General features: G+C 46.6%; 1 pseudogene; it reads right to left on the bottom strand.

The window, feature by feature from the left end:
- LOC102029094 overlaps positions 1-8,988 on the bottom strand; it is a 14,784-nt pseudogene extending 5,796 nt beyond the window's left edge.
- Between the last annotated feature and the right edge of the window lie 12,407 nt (positions 8,989-21,395).

Genomic DNA, 21,395 nt, shown 5'->3' with positions numbered 1-21,395 from the left:
CGGAGGTTTTCCACTTATGGGCAAGGGGAGAGGAGGGTACTCTGTGTCAACACCAGGTGTTCTTTCTTCCAAGGGACAGGAGATAATGTTCTGGCCCTCCTGGCATCTCCTCCTTTCCGGGTAATCTCAAAACTGCTTATCTATGGGTCAGAGGTCAACTGGTTCCCACAAGAAACCTTATTTTTACGTTTCCACAACAAGCTTCTCCAGGACAATCCACAGCGCACCATCTTTGCCTGGAGTTCTGCTTTTATGCTGTTGGCAACGATCCTCAGGTGGGCCTTCCACACCCAGCACCACCCTGACTCAGTTCAGTGGGGTGTTACAAGTTGACCACTAGTTGACCACAGCACAATTCCAAAATTCTGATTTTCCTTGTCTCTTTTCTACCTATTTTTATTGTTTCCTCTCCTACCTCAGTACTTATCCTCCCCGCAAAGCAGAAGCACAGTGCTACCCAAGACCCTGTGAGGGTGACTCCTTTGAGCGCCTTGTTCTTAGACGTGGTAAGAGGCCTATGGTTGTTTTAAGTGAAGATTGGTGGGCTGTTCCCCATCCTTTGGCTAAAAGGTTTAAGGAATCTAGGAATTCTGGAAATCAGGAGACTTTGGATAAGGTGTTCATCCCAGTGAAGAGATCCTCTCTTAGGTGGCCAAACCATTACTGACGATCCATTACCAACCGATGAATTAAGGTCAGCAGGTGTCAGAACTGCTGTTTATCTTACAGTGTTCCACCTTTAATGACATGGCATAGAGCACCACTCTCCAGGCCTGTGTGCAGAGAAGTGTTTTCACGGTTAAACTTTGAAAAGACCTGAACCAAGTGTGGTGCACAAACCTGTAATCCCAGAACTCTGGGAGGTAGAGGCAGGAGGATTGCAAATTCAAGCCCAGCCCGGGTGACTTGGCAACTTGATGAAATCCTGTTTCAAAATAAAAAGTTAAAAAAGGCCGAGGGGTGTCGTTCAGTGTGGAGGCTGTGGGCTCAACCCCCAGTACTGAGACAAACAAACGCCGGAAGAGGGTCTGGTACCAACCTGTGCCCTCTCATTCTCTCTTGTAGCTGTGGTGAAAGGGGTGCACTTCCTCCATGTCCTTTTTAGCTCTATTCCCCACTTCCAGCGCCCACACTGCTTTCTCGGGCTGGAGGCGTGTGTGTGCCTGTCGGTGTAACAGCACTCTCTGCTGTATCGGAGGAGCTCAGACTTGATGCCACTCCTCAGATGACCCCGGGGGTTCTGGGAATGCCCGGGGTTGCTTCCCTGATGGCGTAGGCACCCATCTGCCTGGATTCTTCCACTCAGCCTGAAGAAACTTCCATGGCCCGTGCTCCGTAACAGCAAAAACTGGCCATGGCAGCTCTCCTTGCAATAGCCTGTGCTGCGTCCTCCAGGGTGTACTTTTGTCCTGTTTTCTTCTTTCACTCGGCCCCAGGCTCGCTCTGGGGAGCCAAGATCGTCAGGCTTCACTTTTACTTTTCAAATAAACTTTGCTGCTGCTTTAAAAAAAAAAAAAAAAAAAACAGCAAAGATTATGTGTGGGCCATTTCTGGGCTTTTCCCTCACCTACGTCCACTTGGACTAGCAAGAATTTTCAACCACAGTATTTCCAAACCATCCTTAGGCCACACACATTCACTTGCACACACTACATACATGCACACTACACACACACACACGCGCGCACACACATGCTACCCATACACACACCACACACGCACACACATGCACACACACATGCATGCACACACACGCTACCCATATACACACACGCACACACATACACATACACGCACACACACGCACACACACACGCGCATACACACATGTGCGCGCACGTTCTCCTGGGGGGCAGGGATCCGTGAAGAGGTTAGACTCTGCCAAAGCGTAGAGCCCTCTTCCATTATCATAGGAAACAATTTTGCTAGAGAATTTCCTGCTTAACATTCACATAACATTAACGAACCAGGCAGGTGGCTTGTCCAAGAATAAAGGGGGAGTCCCCATCTCCACTTCTTGCAAAACAGAAAACTGCTCTCAGCTTTCAAAAGGCAGCTGTAAAAATGTTCGTTTCTGCAGCCTCTGCCACGCTCTGCCTCTCCGGAAGGAGCCAGCTCCTCTTAAGCACTCAGCGAGGGTCTGGGAACTCAGCCTGGGCGCTGGCAGAGGAAGCGCTGTGACTCTCAGCACCTGCTCTCGGGGCCCAGGGCCTCCGTCACCCAGAGTAACCATTAGGGGAAATGCCTCGGGGAGACACGCGTGCTGGTGCTCGATCACAGTTTGTAAGGGCGAGGCAGAGCTCACCCGGGCCTGGGGATGGCCTCTGCTAGGAACTGGAGGCTACAGAAATGAACGGGGGGAACAGGATACTGCACTGTGCGAAAGCGTCACTGCACCTTATTCAGCACAAGGGAACTATCTGGTGGTCAGAACTTTAACCACGTGGGCCAGGCTGGTCACTGACAGTGGGGACCTGATGTGTGCATTCCTATAGGACAACCCATCCAGGATAAAGCAGAGGGGCCTGGGGATTTATCTCAGTGGCACAGCGCCTGCCTGGCAAGCGCGAGGTCATGAGTTCGATTCCCGGTACCAGGGGTGGGGGGGACATCTGGGCTGTGGCTCCGTGATGGAGCACATGCATGAGGCCATGAGTTTTATCCTCAGCACCAAAAACAAGGGAAGGAAGGAAGGAAGGAAGGAAGGAAGGAAGGAAGGAAGGAAGGAAGGAAGATAAATGTACACAGGAGGCAGTGTGACATTCTGTAAGAAAAATGGTCTGAATTCTTTAGAACGTCAAATAAAAGAAAAAAATTGGGGGATTTTTCTGTATTAAGTGAGAAATAACCAAGTCTGGGACAAAAGGGCCTGCCAGGGGAGTGTCGGTCTGCGCTCTATGCTTCCTTCACTGTCTCGGGGATGGGGGGTCTTTGAGAGGCGTGTAAGGACACACACCTTTGTTGAGTAGACTGACAGGAACCCCAATACCTGACACGCAGGACAACAGCCGGGTCCCACGCCTTGGGCGGGCAGAGTAACTGGCGAGCAGTGTAAACCCCGGAACTGTAAGCACCAGAGGTATTTCCCTACTGTCATTCCCCCTCGTTTGTCTGATTGGCTACGCCTCTCCTGTCCGGCTGGGTGGGCTAAAGCGGGGAGTGAGCGCAGATACAGTGCAGTCAGGGCTGGAGACTAAAGGATGGTCACTCAAGTTTTGGGAAACTAGAGGACACAGGAGGGAAAGAATAAAACAGAATTCAAAGGAGTAGTCAGAAGGGCAGAGACGATGTTTACTCCCTTGACAGTTTAAATTCAAGAAGTAGCTGAGGAAAGAGAGAGTAGGTCTCTGGAAGAGAATGAAAAAAAAGGGTAAGAAACCTAAACATTGAAAAAAAGAAGGGCAAAAGAGAAAGAGAATGAAAATGAACAGGAGAGAAGAAAGAAAAAGGAGATGAAAGAGAGGAGAGGACAAAAGGAAAAGAAAAAAATACAAAAATAACTTTTTAAAAAAACAAACAGTACAGAAGAAAACTTCAACTTTTTGACAATTTTAGTAATAAAAATTGAGGAAAAATGACATTTTCCCTTAAATTTTTCCTTTTAGCCTATGTACAGCCCTCAAGTTGTAATGGTTTGGCTAACTTTTTGGACCTCGTGATGCTGTGAAAGTGAAACCACACTCTCGCCTTGAAGGTTGATCTTTCTCGAAGCTGGCGATGCCTGGGCCTGCGGTTCTCTCTGGTGACAGTGGCTGGAGGTGGTGGCTGCAGCAGCGGCCGGCAGCAGGGACCGCCAGGAGCCACAGCCGGGGAGAACAACTGCTCCTGAGGCTGACATTCCGTGGGACAGGGTTTCCAGTGTATTTTAGATTGAGGAATGGCATACTAATTTTTTTTTTTTTTTTTTAAATCTATTTGTGGTAGGAATGTAGCTCAGTGGTAGAGTAATTGCCTGGCGTGTGCAGGGGCCCTGGGTTCCATCCCTAGCATGGTCTAAAAGACAAAAAAAAGTTTGTTATTGCTGTTGTTTGTTTTTATTTTGTTTTGGCACTAGGAGCGAACTCAGGGCCTTCACACTGAACTACATCCTGAGACCTTTTAAAATGTTTTTTATTTATTTTGAGATAGGGTCTCCTTAAATTGCCCAGATTAGGCTTGAATTTGTGCTCCTCCTGTCTCACCCTCCCAGCGGGCTGGGATTACAGGTGTGTGCAGATACTCCTGGCTGTTGTTATTATTATCAAGAGGTACAGGGGGTAGCATTAGGGGCTGGTGTTCCAGGCAGGCTGGGATTACAGTTCTCAGCCATCCAGTTGCAGGTGACCCTGGCCAGTTCTCCTGGAATTTACTCCCTAGTACATACCTATCACTGTGCTCAAGCTCTCTCTCTTTTTCTTTCTTTCTTTCTTTCTTTCTTTCTTTCTTTCTTTCTTTCTTTCTTTCTTTCTTTCTTTTTCTTTCTTCTTTCTTTCTTTCATTCTTTTTCTTTCTTTCTTTTCCTTCCTTCCTTCCTTCCTTCCTTCCTTCCTTCCTTCCTTCCTTCCTTCCTTCCTTCCTCCCTTGGTTTTGTGAGACAGGGTCTCACTATGTAGTTTAAATTGGCCCTGATGTACGTAGCCCAGGCTGGCCTCGAACTCAGCAATCTTCCTGCCTCCACCTCCCAAGTGCTGGATTACAGGCCTGTGCCACTATGCATAAACCATCAGAGAAGCCAAGGATCACACGAGCCTACCTTCAGAGAGCCGTCAATCCATTTGAGAGACATCTTTCAACAGCTCCCTGGCTGGGCGTGGTGGTGCACACCTGTAATCCCAGCATTTGGGAGGCTGAGGCAGGAGGATCCTTGCAAGTTTGAGATCAGCCTGGGCTACAAAGTGAGCTCAAGGCCAGCCTGAACTGCATCATGAGACCCTGTCTCAAAAAGACGAAAAAAAAAAAAACCCCCAAACCACAAAAAAATCTAAAACAAAAAACCCAGCTCCCTGTAAACAAAAGAGAAGAAAATCAGTATCATGGTTCCAGAAAGGTCCATTAATTCTGCCAGAGGATTTGGGAGAGGGATTCACAGAAAAGATAGCTTTTGTTCCTCCCTTGAAGGCTTTTTTTTTTTTTTTTTTTTTGTCTTTTTTGAGACAGGGTCTCGCTATGCAGTTCAGGCTGGCCTTGAGCTCACTTTGTAGCCCAGGCTGGTTTTGAACTCGAAAGGATCCTCCTGCCTCAGCTTCCCGAGTCTTCCTGGGATTACAGGTGTGCGCCACCACGCCCAGCCTCCTTTGAACGATTTTGATAAACAGGGGTGGTTGCTATTCTCAGAGGATCATAATGACTAGGGAGGTTGGATGGTTTTCTCAGGGTTGTAGACTGCTGATCTATATTTGCTTTGGTCTGAGAACTTGGCCTCTGAGCTTGACATTCTTCTATTTCTGTGAGTCACAAAAAAGGCTTCCTGTCGGAAGAAAAATGCTTGCTTAGTACTGATGCCAACTCTGCTTTGATTTGAGACCTGCACTGATGGACATTTGAGCATGTGACCATCCCACTGCTATTTGATTCAAAAGAATTTGAAACAGGAGAGAGAAATTCTTGAGCCACGAAGCCCAGGACACGGCTTCGCACTTGTCTCCACATGTGGCAGTGGGTCCTGAGTCATGACATGGCTATATTAGGACGTGTAGGGAAAGCTGTAATTTTAAAATGCAGATGTCAGTTTGTTATTAACTATAGATTTAACAAATGCTGTCAAGTTATTGACTCTATGTCTTATCAAAAAAGAGCACTGACAGTACAGGGGCTTGGGAATCAAGCCTGGTGGGGCTGGAATCTTGGGCTGGCTCTGCTTATTAGCTGTGAGCCCAGAAGTAACTTCACTTCTCTGAGACTCAATTTTCTGTACTGTTAAATGGGTATAAATGGGTAAATTTTCTGTACTGTTAAATGGGTAAAACTCAAATATAACAGTTCAGCTCTGATCTTCAGGAATAACTATGCATTAGAAAAAGTAAAAGGACATAAATCTGTGAAAAATTAAGATATAGCTGGGCATGGTGGTGCACGCCTGTAATCCCAGCACTCGGGAGGCTGAGGCAGGAGGATCCTTGCAAGTTCGAGGCCAGCCTGGGCTACAAAGTGAGCTCAAGGCCAGCCTGAACTGCATAGTGAGACCTTGTCTCAAAAAGACGAAAAAAAAAATTTAAAATATAATGTAGTAGATTGTATTTCTTTGAAACTGGGACATGTTTTGAAGGGCTGGACACTGGTAATTGATAGCTCTTTTTTTTCTTCCTCTTTCTTATTGGCAAGTAAAATAATGCCACTGATTGTATCCCTTTGGTAGAAGAGATTAGATTAGATGAAATATGGCAGATTCTGCAGTGCGGCTCCTCTGGAAGACGAGTGAGTTATACTCCACACAGCAGAACTTTGAAAGCCCTCTCCAGTGTCCTACTCTTTCCCCAGATTCCCTTCCCCTGTGGTGCCCTTGACCCTTTCCTCTCTGCTTGCACCCTGCCAGCCCTGGCTGCCCCTTCCCCTCCCAGGCCTTCATCTCCCTCCTCTATTTTCTCTTTGCTCTCCTGAAACTCCTAATCGGTCCCCTCCTGCTACCCACTTGGGGTGTCTATTTTTTATTTATTTATTTATTTTATTTTAGTTTTGTTTTGTTTTTTTGAGACAGAGTCTCCCTATGTAGTTCAGGCTGTTCTTGAAGTCACTATGTAGCCTGGGCTGGCCTCATATTCAACTCAGGGCAATCCTCCTGCTTCAGCCTCCTGAGTACTGAGATTACAGGCGTGAGCCACCATGCCCAGCAGTTCATGTCTTTATTCCAATTCAGCTTTGTCTCTCTCCATTTTTTCCCGTGTATCTTTTTAAACTTCTCTATCTCCTGTCCACAGTAACATCCATTAGAGAAAATAAAGACTTGGGAATCTATTTCTTAGAAGGCAAAGAGCAGGAGGGCAATTATAAATACTTAATACTTTGTGGCTTTATGGATAATGGTATCTACCTCCTGAGGTTTTTGTGAGTATTAAGTGAGATTGGGAATGTAAAACACTTAGCAAATTGCTGGCACATTTAAGAAGTCAGTAACTATTAGCTGTCATTATTTACTATTCTTTTATAAATGGTTGTGCCATCAATACTGTAATAAGAGAAGAGGAAAAAAGAGCAAAGCATCAACCCTGTCTCAAGACTCTATATTTTCTTACCAGTAATCATAAGTGTGCCTTGGTGAAATTTTGGTTTTTGTGCTTCTGTAGTGAAAAAGTGTTCTGAGGAATCCTAGTCCATAAATGGAAACGTAAAAGGGTGGAAGGAAAGTCATTGTGAATTTTTAATGCCTTTCAACATGTAGCATTCTGTGTTATTTTTAGATCCCTGCAGAGAGGAACTCACTGTCATCTCCTTCCAGTCTCTAGTCTTTTTCCAGAAGAACGTTCTGCAGACATTTTGTTCAGAGAAAAAAGGAATCCCGCTATCTACTATTTTCCAGAAGTACCCAAAGAGGACTGTAAAGAGAAGCTTTAAAATTTACAGTCATTTTTCTTCCAGTACTGGTGATGGAACCTAGGGACTTTACACTGAGCTACGTGCCCAGATATTTTTAAAACTTTGAGACAAGGCTTGTCTGGGCCAAGTTGCCTGGGCTGGTCTTGAACTTATGATCCTCTTGCCTTAGCCTCCCAGAGTGCTGGGATTATAGGGTACTAAGTTTTTAAAGGGTTTCCTGTTTCCAGTCATGAAGGATAAGTAAAAACTGCAGTTTCCATAGCACACTGTGGTCTCAGTCATCACCGCACACTCCCTGAGGCTTTGAAGAGGCTGCCTCAAAGGCCGAGAGCAGAAAGCAAACCCTGATGTGGACTGAACTATGTCCCCCCGTTGATGCTGATGGCCTGAGTCCCAATGCCATGCTGTCTGGAGATGAGGCCTTTGGGAGATGATTAGGATCAGGCAAAGTCTCGAGGGCCTGGTGAATGGAATAGTGCCTTCACGGGAGGAGACTGCAGAAAGCTGCTCCCTCCCCGCACAAGGCCACCATGCCTGCCAGTAAGTAGTCTTTTTTTTTTTTTTTTTTGAGACAGTGTCCTGTTGTGTAGCCCAGGCTGGTCTCAAACTCTTTTTTTTATTTTTTGTCACTTTGAGACAGGATCTTGCTGTGCAATTTAGGCTGACCTTGAGCTCACTTTGTAGCCCAAGCTGGTCTCCAACTCACAACGATCCTCCTGCCTCAGCCTCCTGAGTGCTGGGATTACAGGTGTGTGCCACCACGCCCAACCTCCTAAAGTAATCCTGTTACCAGAATTCTGGGGTCATGTCCCATGGTGACAAAGATGAAACCATGGACAGAGGAGGTAGCATGCAAGCAAATTTATTTAAAAGATATAAAGGCAAGGGAGTAAAAGATATAAAGGCAAAGAAATAAAGCTCCTGCTAGCTGGGAGGGGGTTCTGCCTGGGATACACCCCAGAAGGCCCTTTGTTTAAGGATTTCTAAGGGGTTTAGAAGGGAGCTTGCGCCATTGTGTAAGCCATATAATCTCTACCTTATAGGGGACTACATAGTTTTTAGGGTCCAATGTATGAGTTTTCATGCAGCACCTGTGCGCCCTTGAGCCAGTGGCCCCCCAGCCATGCTCAGGGGAGGCCCCAGACTGCCTAAGGACACCTGGCAGATATTTTGTGAGGTCTCCGGAGGCCCGTGACTCAGCAGACTCCAATTTGGGGCTGCTGTTCTTACTGTCTAACAGAAGTCTAAGTCCTTTCACTAATTTCTGTTATAGTGATATTTGAGACATGAAAGGAGGGAAGGATACGTTTGTAATGTTGTAAAACTAAAGGAAGTCTTGACAAATCTCAAAGCTGGGACATCCTATTTTTAGAAGTTGCAGCATTCAGTTTACCTGCTGCTCGACTTCTTGGCTGACTGGAGTGTGGAGGTTGAAGTGGTCCCAGTGGTAGGAGTGACAGCATTCTCGGCCAGCTCCATGTGCTGCTTCCGACTGGCCCGCAGGGCTGCAGCTTGGACCCACTTAGATCCCTCAGACTCTATGTGAGTAATAGGACAGAAATCCCTGGTGTCATTTCTGGGAAAACAGGGTTTCTCCCCTAAAGGGAAATTCTTAATCTATGTAACTTTTTTAGTCTCTGAGAGGAAAGAAAAGGATGATAAATTTAGGAGCAGTTTCCTGGGAAGCTGTATAACGTAGAAAGAGCTCCTCTTCTCTCCCTCCAGTTTGCTGTGTTTGCATTGTTCTATGTGTGGTGAAAGAAGGAATTTGTACTTTTTAAAAAGAACCAGGGCTGGGGATATAGCTCAGCGGCACAAGTGGCTGCCTGGCAAGCGAAAGGTCCTGAGTTCGAATCCTGGTACCCCCCAAAATATATAAATAAATAAAAAGAACCAAAGCCAGGCATTTCAGCAGCAAGCAGAAACACCAAAACAACACCCACGATTTGGAAGCAGATTTATTTAACATCAGACAGGCACTGATAGGGAATCAATTGTCCTTCAAAATGTCAGGCCCTGATCCATGGTAGTTTGGGACTCATGTGGGATAAGCAAGCAGGGAGTACAGAAGCAGAGTATTTGTCAGTTATTGATTGGTTCTTATGATATGCATCATAGCGACCAGCTATGCATCACAGTGACCAGCAGTTTCTTTTTTTTTTTTTTTTTGGTTTTTCTCCGGTACCGGGAACCGAACTCACAACCTTGCGCTTGCCAGGCAGGCACTTTGCTGCTGAGCTAAATCCCCAGCCTGTGACCAGCAGTTTCTAAGAGACAGAAGTAACCGGAACTTATAACAGGAACTGTTACCTGGGCAACTAACAGACTGGGAGGGGTACATTTTCTGCTATAGTATGGTGGCACATGCCTGTAATCCCAGCACTTGGGAGGCTGAGGCAGGAGGATCATTGTGAGTTCAAGGCCAGCCTTAACTAAGAGTGAGACCCTGTCTTCAAAAATATATACCTACATATATCGTAACTGCTGCTACTTCATAGAAATGTCTTATTTTGCATGTGGGGGCCGAGTTTAGGAAAATACCTTGCTGGCCTTGGGCTACTGGCTGTGGGTTGTGGGCACCCCTTCAGCTCTAAGAGCTACACACAGAGGACATTTGGAGGTCAACTGAATTGTCCTGCCCAGGAAGATGGGAAGAATTTTGAATTCCTAGAGACAGCCCTAAAGAGAGTTGCTGGAGGGCAGGGAAGAGAAAGAAGGGCCCATGAAAGGATTAGAGAGAGGAGGAAGTCAGTCAGAGGCAGGCGGCCCGGCCTGAGGGACAGCCAGTGAGACGCAGGGCAGCGCTGCCAAGTATCCCCTCCCCGAGTCTTTAGCAAGAGCTGCTGCAGCCCAGTGTGTGGCAACCACGCCTCTCACCACAGCTTCTAGAGAGGCAGAGGCAGAAGGATTGGGAGTTTGTGGCTCATGTGGACAGTTTAACAAGACCCTGACTCGGAATAAAATCTTAAAAAGGGCTGGCATGTGGCTCAGTGCTCCCTGGGCTCAATCCTTAGTGCTGTGTGTGCACATATGGACAGACACACAGACAGACAGACAGGCGGATGGCCAGACAGACGGACACAGAGAGAGAGAAAGTAAAAAATGTTGTTGCCCTGAACTGCTCTGGGTACGTGATGCTCTGGGAAATCGAGAGGGCGCTGGGCTGGGGGGGACTTGGAGAAGGAACAGACAGGAAGTTAGAAGAGGGGGTTTTCGCAAGAATGGGAACCCCAGGAACGCACAGCTCGAGCCAGTTAGTTGCCGCGTTGAGGGAAAGCGCAACTCCCCAAGGCTGAGGACCTTCCAGCCCACCTCAGGCCGTGGAGTAACGGGGAGTTTGGCTGTGGAAGACACGGGTTCCATCCAACTGCCGGCTGGAGGGGGGCCCAGGAGGAGGAGGTCGTGCACGGCCGGCCTCTGAGCTCCTCATCCCCGTTCTGGGGAAAAGGTGAAGCTTCAGCTCTCAAAACAGGGTCAGAGCTGAGGGTAGCAGCTCTTGAGGTTCTTGTAGTCTAACGTCGGTGCGGGCAGAAGGCCTGGAGTTGGCAGCTGGCCAGGGGTGGCTGTGTGGATGCAAAGCAGGGGAAGGGGAGGCAGGAGGATCTGCAGCCCTCAGAAGTGGCCCTGACCACTTGGGGACAAGGCCTGAGCAGTGACTCTGTTACTAGGACAGAGTCAGCAGTGACTGCCTCGTGCACCTGCCGTTTTTATGCTTCTGGAATTCCTTCTGCTTATTTCCTCTCTGTCCGATGTCATTTTCAGTAAGTTAAGAACATAACTGTTAAAGGAAAAAAATACAAAAAGTTAGTGTAAATGTCTCAGTTGGCTTTATCTGTGATTTCAGAGTCAGGCAATACTCCTTTCTGCAAAACCAGTAAGTGTTCCAGTGAGAAAGGCAAAAGCAGAAACAAAGAACAAAAAACAGACTGTTCATTTCAAAGATACTTTCCATGTAAGGTGGGGACAGGGAAACCAAACAACACAAACACAGCTGGTTAATGTCAGGCTGCCCCAGGTCACTTTTGGTAAGGATGAAAACAGAATGCCTGGCAAGCGCAAGGTCCTGCATTCGATTCCCGATACAAAAGGAAAAAGAAAAAGAGAATGGCTGGGGCAGTGGCACACGCCTGTGAGGCTACCTCCTCGAGGGTCAGGTGGGAGATCACAGACTGGAGTCCATTTCCAGCAAGTTAGCAATTTAGTTAGTTCCTGTCTCAGAAAAACCAACCAACCAACCAAACAAAAATCCAGAATGGATTTGGGGTATAGCTCAGTGGGAAGGCCCTGGGCGCACTCGTTAGTACCACAGAAACAAAGCAAAAACAAAAAACTAACCAACCAAACGGGAATTTTATTGTCATGCCTACTGAAAATGCACTGGTGGAGAACTTGGCTAGCATCTTTCTCCTCTGAGTTTTTAGAAGGTCAGCTATTTTAGTTACATTTGTTCATGTGGAACATTAGTAGCAACAGCTCATTTTGGTCCGTTAGGGTAGTGCGGGAGCTTAGTCCCAAACAATGGCTTCCTGTAATCTGTATTAACACAATGCTCCTGTAAATGCAGAGTGACCCCCTGTCAAAGTTTTACTCAGCTCACTAATGAGGGATCCAGTCTGAGGACAACGCCATTTCAGAGAGAATAGCCTGAGGTACAGAGCAAAGAAAAAGTGCTGAAACGGTTGAATTAGGTTCAGAATAGGTTAATGTGCACAGCGGATGCACCATTTGGGCTTATCTTTTCCACCAGCCAAAGGTCACATCTCCACTGGGAGAATAAGTCATTTGCAAAATTTACCAATTTCTCACACACTGAATCTAACTTTCCAGAGCCCAGCCTGATCAACTGGAGACACAAACGCTCACAGGTGGGTAGTTACACAGTAGTCATATTATTGACAGGGAATGCAGTTTTTGGGCTGAATTTCTAATATTTGGTTTTTAATCTGAATTTCTAATAGTTGATTTTTTTCTTAACCAGAGGAAGTAAGGGATTGGGTTATTGATTCCACCTAAATCAGACAACTAAAGCAACAGAGCTCAGAGCAGCCATGATAGGATGGAGGTTATAAGAGAAAAGCTCAGACGTGGTCAGAACTCACGGATGACACAGAGAGCTGCCTGCTTAGTGCTCCTTTCCTGGGGACTCTTCTTCTGAAACTGACTGTTCTGTTCTGCTACTCATCCTTTATATCCACCAGTGTCCTCTGGGCCACACTTAGGACTAACGCTGGACTCGGAAACCGTGGGGAACCCATCAAGGCCCTGTACACCAAGGTGAGAGAACTAAGTGCTAATGCCTCATGGAGGGTAATTTGGCAATAGCTACCCACATGTATTTCTTATGGTAAAGTATATATAACATAAAATAACGTTTTAGCTTTGTTTGTTTGTTTGTTTGTTTGTTTTCCAGTACTGGGAATCGAACTCGTGACCTCACGTTTACCAGGCAGGCGCTGTGCCGCTGAGCTAAATCCCCATCCCCCAATTTTAGCTGTTTTTAAGCATGCAGTTCAATGGTCCTAACTGCATTCACTTTATGGCACCACCCTCTGTGTTTCCAGAACTTTTTCATTTTCCCAAACTGAAATTCTTGCAGTAACTTCCCATTCTCCTTCCTCCAGTCCCTAGCAATCATCATTTTACTTTCTGTCTCATAAATTTGACTATTCAAAGTACCTTATGTATGTGAAACCACAGAATATTTATCCTTTGTCATCAAGGTACAACAAATACTCCAGGAGGAAAAGGAGGGAAATTCCAAAATTTTAGACAGAAACCAGGGCAACTTCAACACCTGAATAAAAATTTTACATTGAACAAATCAGGAATGAATAGATGCCAAAATATAAAAAATAGAGGAGGCCCCAGGCCATATGGTGCAAACCCTGGGGCCTACAGGAACAGCCCCTTGCAAACCAACCCAGGGACCCAGAGGTATGGAGAACCTAGCGGAAAAAGTGGAACAAACCACCGCTAAGGTGGTCCAAGGTCCTGCAAACTCCATCTGGGGTCAAACAAGATGGAGGGACCAGCTGTGGTCCTACAACCCCTTCCAATAAGATCAGAGTATCTGAGAGTAGAGGATGCTCATCCCTTCACGACCTTAAGGACATATGCCCCTGTTACTGAGGAAGGTGTGATTTGTAGGAAATTTCCATTGGATACAGGGAGCCAATAACCACAAATTATAACCTGTAGCCAAATTGCATACAGGGAGCCAATAACCATAGAAAGACTCCCTCGTGTAATAACAGAATAACTGAGGGAACAACCTCAGTAACTGATCCACATGTGGCCACTCTATTGAAATATAAAAAATTTAAAGTTTCCTTGCATTGCTGTGCTCAAGCTGAGGACATCGAGAGTGATGTATTCATGTGGAAAAGCCCCTTTCGTTCTGTTTTTATTTTTCTAACCTGCCCCATATAACATGGCCTCCTCACTTGTTCACAGATGCCTGCAATTCATTTCCTGGTTCTTCATCCACACCAGCATCTTAGGCACTGTGTTTCCACTTCCCATTTGATCCACCTGTTCCCCAAAGTCACGGGACCTGCACTGCCCTATCAAAAACCTACAGCTGATTCTGTACTTCCTGCCTGTAAAAGCCTGTAAAAACCCCAGACCACCAGAAGGCGGAGCCTGGCTTTCTTTCTTGTTAGGATCGATCCTGGCCAGGACCACTGGTATAAAATAAAGCTGTTCATTGCCTCCAAATCCTGGGTGTTTCTGCTTGCTGTAGTCTCTGGTATGTTGGCAAGGAAGACTGCCCGTGCTGACCTCTTTGGTCACCAGTCATGGCCCTTGCAGATGGAGTAAGGACCTTTCCAGGTCTCGACGGGAAGGGGTGCCCTCGAGATTCCTCAAGTCCCCTCAGAGGTCGATAGGAGGATTCTTGGCTCCCTGCTCGAGGTGCTCACATCAGACCCCAAAGGGAGGAGGACATAGTCTGTCTGTCTTCCTGCCTGCCTGATTCCAGTAAGACTCCAGGGGACACCCCAGTTAGTCTATCAGTCCTGCTCAGCTGGAGCAGAAGAGCTTGATGAACTCTTGCTAGTTAAGAGTTTAACCCTGAAGGGAAGGGGGTTAAAATGTTTAATCTCTGAATGCTGCTAAGTGATTGTGTGAATGAGTGGAACTGACACCTTGAACAATAGGCTTCTCCGTCTGTGCAACAAGCCTGAAAAACACTGATCATGGTGGCTAAGCTCACGACGGGGGAGAAGCTGTTTCTCCTGAGACCTTTTCAGCTTGGAGCATAATAAAATCTGCTTTACATTCATTAAATACTAATACCCCCAGAGTTTCTGTTTCAGAACGGAAATAAAAAGGGCCTCCCACTGTGTGCTGGTTCAGAACAAGACCCACGTGAGGCTTTTGATACACATAGGCCTGCTCACCTCTACTGCCCTGGACCTGTGCCACGAAAAATATAACAATGGTGGCAACAGGAGAGAGACTCATGCTGACAAAGATGGCTTCTCCCCCTCAGCTTCCCTCAAGGTGGGACATGATGGTGCAGGCCCATAGTCCCAGCTATGGGAGAGACTCAGATTAGAGAAATGCTGTTTTACAGTGCTTACTAGAGAGATCAAAAGATGACAAACAAAATATAACCCAACAGAAAGTCACTGAGGTAGTGTGAGTTAATCTAAGGCCCCTAGATTAAAAAGTTTACAGAAAGTTTGTCTGCATTTTACTCTTTTTGTTTTGTTTTGTTTTCGTTTTTTTTTCCTGTACCGGGAATCGAACTCGCAACCTCGTGCTTGCCAGGCAAGCACTGTGACGCTGAGCTAAACCCCCAGCCCTGCATTTTACTCTTGTCCAGGGACTCTGCCTGAGACTGAGATTAAGGGTGGTGGACTAATTAACCTGGCACAAGAAATTTCAAGGCAGTCAAATATTGAGGTGGTGGCATGGCTGCTGCTGCTGCTGAGACCTTTTAGCTAGATTTATGTTGAGAATCAAGAGCAAAGAGCCCAGCAGGATGATTTAAAATGTGAGTTTGGCCAGAAAGGAAGCTCCAGTAAAGCTGTGAACTACAAAGATAGAGCTGAGATCTTGACCACTGAAAAGGAACGGGAGAATATGAAGGATGGCCCAAGGGCATCACAAGAAGCAGCAGATCTCCACTCTTTGTCACCTCATAACTGCCAAAGTGAAACACTTTGCTCTGAGGAGAATGCCACAGAGCACTGTGTCCCAGAATGGTGGTGGCAGAGAGAACTTGTTCCTCAGAACTGGATTCAGAGTGCCCAGAAATCCAGGCACTCGACCCCTACAGCCAAGAGAGAGGAAATCCTGGCTACTGCTCCTGCTGGCAGCAGACCTTGCCATCATCCATGTGGTGCTGGTTTTAGTTGTATGCAGAATGCAAGTTGTGGGGTTAAGAAGGCTTCCACCCCAATTTCAGAAGATTTAGGAGACCTGTAAAGCTGTGAATGTGAAGGCAAAGGTACAGTGGAGACCCCAGAAGTTTGGAGAAGCCAGGAATGTGGATCATGTAAGGAAAGCTGAAAAGAGGGAGCAAGTGGGCCTAAGAGAAAAGCTGTGGGAGCTATAACCACTAGAAGTGCTGTAGGGGTGGAGCCCCACAAGCCCTTTGGAGCTCACAATTTGCCACAGATTGCCTGAGATGCTGGACATGGAACTACAAGACTTAATGTTTGCTCTGCTAGATTTTGGACTGCTTTGGTCCCAATTCTTTGTATTCTCCTGTTTGTAACTTTTGGAATAAAAATATTTCTCTTGTGCCATTGAATGTTGGAATTGTTTAGCTTTTCATTTGTACAGGGGCTTGCAGCTAAGAGTTTGCCTTAAATCTCAGAGGAGACTTGGGACTTGGACTTTTTAGCAATGCTGAAACTGTTAGGACTTTGGCAACCCTTGCAGATGGAATAAATGCCTTTTGCATAAAGGTATGTGCATGAGCCTTTGGGGGGCAAAGGGTAAAATGTTATGGTGCTAATGTAATATAATGTTGATAGACTTAATACTGGTTCTTAAGGATTGTTAAACTTGCTTTATGAAGTCCAAGTTGTGAAATGATAAGAATAAGCATGTCATTGGATCTGGAACCCAGTTTAAAGAAATGTGTCTGGTTGCCAAGTTGACAAGGGGTGAATTGTAATGGTTGCTACATTGTGTCAACTTGAGAAGTTTAGAAATTTAACTAAGTGACTCAGCAGAGGGCCAGGGTCCTCTTTGCAAACATCCTCATCCTGTGCAAAAGGAGGGCACAGAGATGATGTGAGTGCTACATCCACCCTAGGGAGGTAGCCTGCTTACAGTATAAGGGAGGAAAAGAGGCTTGCTTCTCCCCTCTTCTTGCTCTTGTTGCTTGTGTTGTCTTCTGCTGCCTTGAGCTGTTGCTCCTCATCATACCACCCTGCGTTGGAGCCAGATGATTACAGACTGAAATCTCCACAAACTGTGAGATCTAAACCTAAACAAACCTTTCCTTCCTTACTTTTTGGCATTGGGTATTTTGTCTCAATGAGAAAAGTAACCAACACAGACCCTCTCTGAGGGACTTAAATTAAATAAGTGGCTTTTTGTTATCAACTGATCAAAAGCTGACTGTGAGATCACATTTGCACCTATTGCCATGATTAAGATCCACCCCCAAAAGCTTAAAGGCACCCAACTGGCCACCACAGTCCCCCTGTGGAAATGGTGTGTTAATGAATGGGATGTACAGCTTCAGGGAAAGCCCTGCAGACTCACGAGCATGCCCTGGAAGTGGAGCCCCCCAAATCCCTTCAATCACAACCACTGCCAAACTCAACTGCGTTTGTAAGGCCCCTGTTTGCACCCCCAGTGCCAAATGCATGGTTCAGCATGGACAGATCAGCACAAAAGATGTCCAAGTACACTGGAAGGTGGCAGCCTTCAGCCCAAAACCTTCAGAAAGAAAGATCAAGCCTCCTTAGTGCAAATGGCTGAGGCAACGGCAATATGGTTAGCGACTGAGCAGTCACTAGCTGAAAGTCAGGAGGGGATCCGCCTTTACAGATTCATAGGGTATGTATAAAGGCCTTATGATCTGGTCATTGCTCTGGAAAACTAATAACTTTGAGATTAATGGAAAACCGATTTGGTCCAGAGACATCTGGCTGAAGCTTAATGAGGCTGGGTGACATATTAAAATATTTTGCACGCACATTAGTGCACATTAGAGCGATAAATCAGAGACAACCCAGCATAACTATAAAGTGGACTGATTTGCACAAACTGCAACATTAGAACTGCAAAAAGGATTGGATGATAACCGAATCAGGGCCAACAAAGCTTAGAACCAGGCAGATTGGCACTTAGCACAAGCACACCCTCAAGGTGCCCACCGATTAGCGGTAGGACGATTGTTACAGTTGCATATTATGTTAGGGCACAGAGGGACACACATCGTCTGTGGGTAGTACCTGACCAGAGATCTGAACACTGCCTGGAAGGACGTCTTAAATGCAGCCAGGAGATGTGAGCAATGTGAGGAAAATATCCCGAAGTATATTAGGAGACCACCCACTTCTCATTATAAACCAGACACTCCAAATGTTATAGGTCTTCTCGCTCACAAATCCCCACAAAAATATGCACGCACAATGGCTGACACCCACACTAGGACTGGTCTCAGCCTAGCTACTAAACGTCCAGGTGGGAAGGCCGCCAGACAAGCTGCTTATAAATAGCTGGCAGCATTTAGGGCACCAAGAATCATAGAATCTGACCAAGGCACTTGCTTTACTAACAAAATGGTCCAAACCTGGGCCCAATTTATGATACAATGTGGAATTTCCATCTTATAACCCAACCGCCTCTGCACCACGGCATGATTCAGTGGGCTGCTTAAACAAGAAATTAGGGTGACTGCACTTCCTTTCAAGAAACCTGCATGCAGCATGCTGTGAGCGAGCCTCGAGAATGACCGCCAGTTTCGTGCGGCCTCGCTCTCGTATCTTTCCTGGCCTTGATGCACATAGCATTGGAAACTTTGAGGTGAGATCTGGAGACAAACCTCATCATCTCTCCACAGGCGAGATAACTGCAAACGGAGGAGACAGCCCCTTGGATCAGCTGCAGACCAGGGCAACCACGTCAACAAAGGTCTCGCAACTCTACTCACAATAGATGGACTTGTTCTCCGTATGACACTCTGTGTTGCTTCACAGAATCTAAAAGATGTACCTTTGCCAGATATCTTGTCTGATTCTCCCGGGATCTTGTGAAGCACACCTCAGGGAGTCAGCGGGTGGGATGGTGGGAACAGGACAGAGGCCATCGTATCTCTGTCTGGTTCCAGACTTCCTTTCTGAGTGTAAACTCGCGATAATCTTACAGCTGGTGTGCCGCTGTTATAACGTGTGTGGTAACCATGTAGCGTGATAACCACAGGGCCTGCGTGCCAAAAAACCTCACTTTGTGAACCCTTTGAAGAAACTTACAAAAATGTTTTCTAAAAAATATATTTTATCATAAAGAAAAATGTGATTTTACTACCTTGGAATTAGCACATGTTATGTGTTTCAAACTCCCCATGGCATAAAAGGTGACGCCTCCAGCTGCTCTTGGGCTCAGTCTTTTTTTTTGTTTGTTTTTTTCCAGTACCGGGAAGCAAACTCATGACGTTGTGCTTGCCAGGTAGGTGCTGTGCCGCTGAGCTAAATCCCCAGCCCCTTTGGGCTCAGTCTTTGGGCCGCGTGCTTGTGGACTCTGCCCGGGTGCTGCCCTTCGCAGAGCCGCTGCTGAGGCTCTGCAACCGCCTGTGGCTGGCACTCACTCGGCCATCCACACAGCCCCACCCGGCTCCCTGCCCGGCTCCAGCGGCTCCTGATCGCAGCCTGCAGATGGCTGTGTTCTCAGGGCGTGCTGGCTGGGGAAGCAGGATCCTGCGTGTTGGCGCCACCTCCAGCTTCCAGCTTATGCGGTGGGTGAGGTTCCTCTGTCTTGCTGTGAATGTGACAAATGCTCAAGAAATCATTGGATTTGGGAGATTGCTGGACTCCTGGGATCCTGGTTTGGCAGATGCACCGACTCCCTTGGGCTCCTCAGTGCTTCAGGGTGGCCTAACTCAGAGGGCCCTTGGCCTGGAGAGTGGCCTCCGTGTCCCCTGGTAACAGGTGACATTGCTTCAGAAAAAACATTGTGTGCAGAGTGCTATGAAATTTTTTTGTTTTGTTTTGTTTTGTTTTCCAGTACCGGGAATTGAACTCACGACCTTGTGCTTGCCAGGCAGCTGCTGTGCTGCTGAGCTAAATTCCCAGCCCCTGGTGCTATGGAATATTGATTTCCATTCTTTATCATTAATCTTGGTCATAGAATTGATGAAGAAAGATGCTTATTGGCAACAGGCTTTGAGTGATTACCTGAGGACAGCTGGCCTCAAAGTTCAAAGTGAGAGTACAGCTGAGCACGGTGGCGCCTGCCTATAATCCCAGTACACGGGAGGCTGAGGCAGGAGGATCATTGTGAGTTCCAGACCAGCCTACACTGCACAGTGAGACCCTGTCTCAAAAGTTAAAAAACCAAACCAAACCAAACCAAACCAAAACAAAACAAAGTGAGGGAGAAGAAATAACCAGGTGGATCCTTTCTTCTAATTCTATCCATCTAGGTCACGACACTTGAGTGCCATCTTTTAGGTGATGGGAAGCCACGAAGGTCTCTAACCTTAACTTTTGGTGGGGGCCCTTTGTCAGCTTGTGTGCATTTTCCATAGATAGCCAAAAATATCCCCTGTCCCGTGTGTTCTCCTGCAGTGTGACCTTGTTACTTTCTCATCAAGGACTGAGCTGAATTTTCTTCATCTTGACTCTGGCTGGTCTTAGTGGCTCCCCGTAACGTTGCCAGGTTTAGCACATGAAAATACAGCTTCCCAGTTAAATTTGAATTTGCATTAAATAGTTGAGTGATGGAAATGTTCTTTGCCTGTCCTGTCCCGTACAGTAAACCCTAGCCATTTGCAGCTCTGGAACCTTAAAATATGAGTAATTGAACTTTGAATTTCATCTCATTTTAATTAATTTCACGCATATTTAAATAGCTGCATGTGTCTGATGGCTATTGTACTGGCCTGTGTAGTTGTATATGATTTCAGTTCACGGTTCCTGAAGTCACCTCTGTTTGAGTTTTCCTGGCTGAGACCCTGGGAACTATAGTGTAGAGGGAAAACACCCTGACAGTGCTCTGTCTAAATCCCTAATTCACAGAATTGGGGAGCCTAATAAAATGGTGGTTTTATGTTGGTAAATTCCATAGCAGCCGGGCGTGGTGGCGCATGCCTGAATTCCCAGCACTTGGGAGGCTGAGGCAGGAAGATTGCTATAAGTTTCAGGCCAGCCTGGACTACATAGTAAGTTCAAGGCCAGCCTGAACCGCATAGTGAAATCCTGTTTCAAAAAGGCAAAAACGAAACAAACAACAACAGCAACAAAAAATTCTGTGGCAATCACTGCCCAGAACAAAGCGAAGTGTGTTGGTAAGAGACTGAGTAGAGGAGGCCTTCAAGCCTGAAGTCCCCAGGGCCTGTGAAGTGAGCGTGGGAGAGAAGGCCCTGGGGCTGTAGCCAGGCGCCCAGAAAGTGGTAGGAATTCTCCCAGTGGTAGTTAAATCATCCTTCAGGTCCTGATGTTCCAGGAAGGCTCCAGGCCTGAGTGGATGGAGGAGCTTTCCCTATCCAGGTGCTACCTCTGAGCAGCAATGAGATCTCCAGTGAGTGACTTTAGGATTCAACTTCTTAACCTCTGAAGTGGGGCTGAAATTACCTACTGAGGTGGCTTAATGTGTGACTGGAGGGTACCATGAGCCTGTGGTGGGAGGACTTGCTGTTTGCTCATCACTGTTTTGTTTTTGTTTTTATTTTTGTTTTCTTTGGAACAGTGTCTAGCTTA

Source organism: Chinchilla lanigera, unplaced genomic scaffold (genome assembly GCF_000276665.1).
Source record: "Chinchilla lanigera isolate Chin_1 unplaced genomic scaffold, ChiLan1.0 scaffold00023, whole genome shotgun sequence".
Lineage (NCBI taxonomy): Eukaryota > Metazoa > Chordata > Mammalia > Rodentia > Chinchillidae > Chinchilla > Chinchilla lanigera.
Note: the sequence above shows the minus strand (reverse complement) of the source record. Positions and strands in the feature narration are given on the sequence as shown.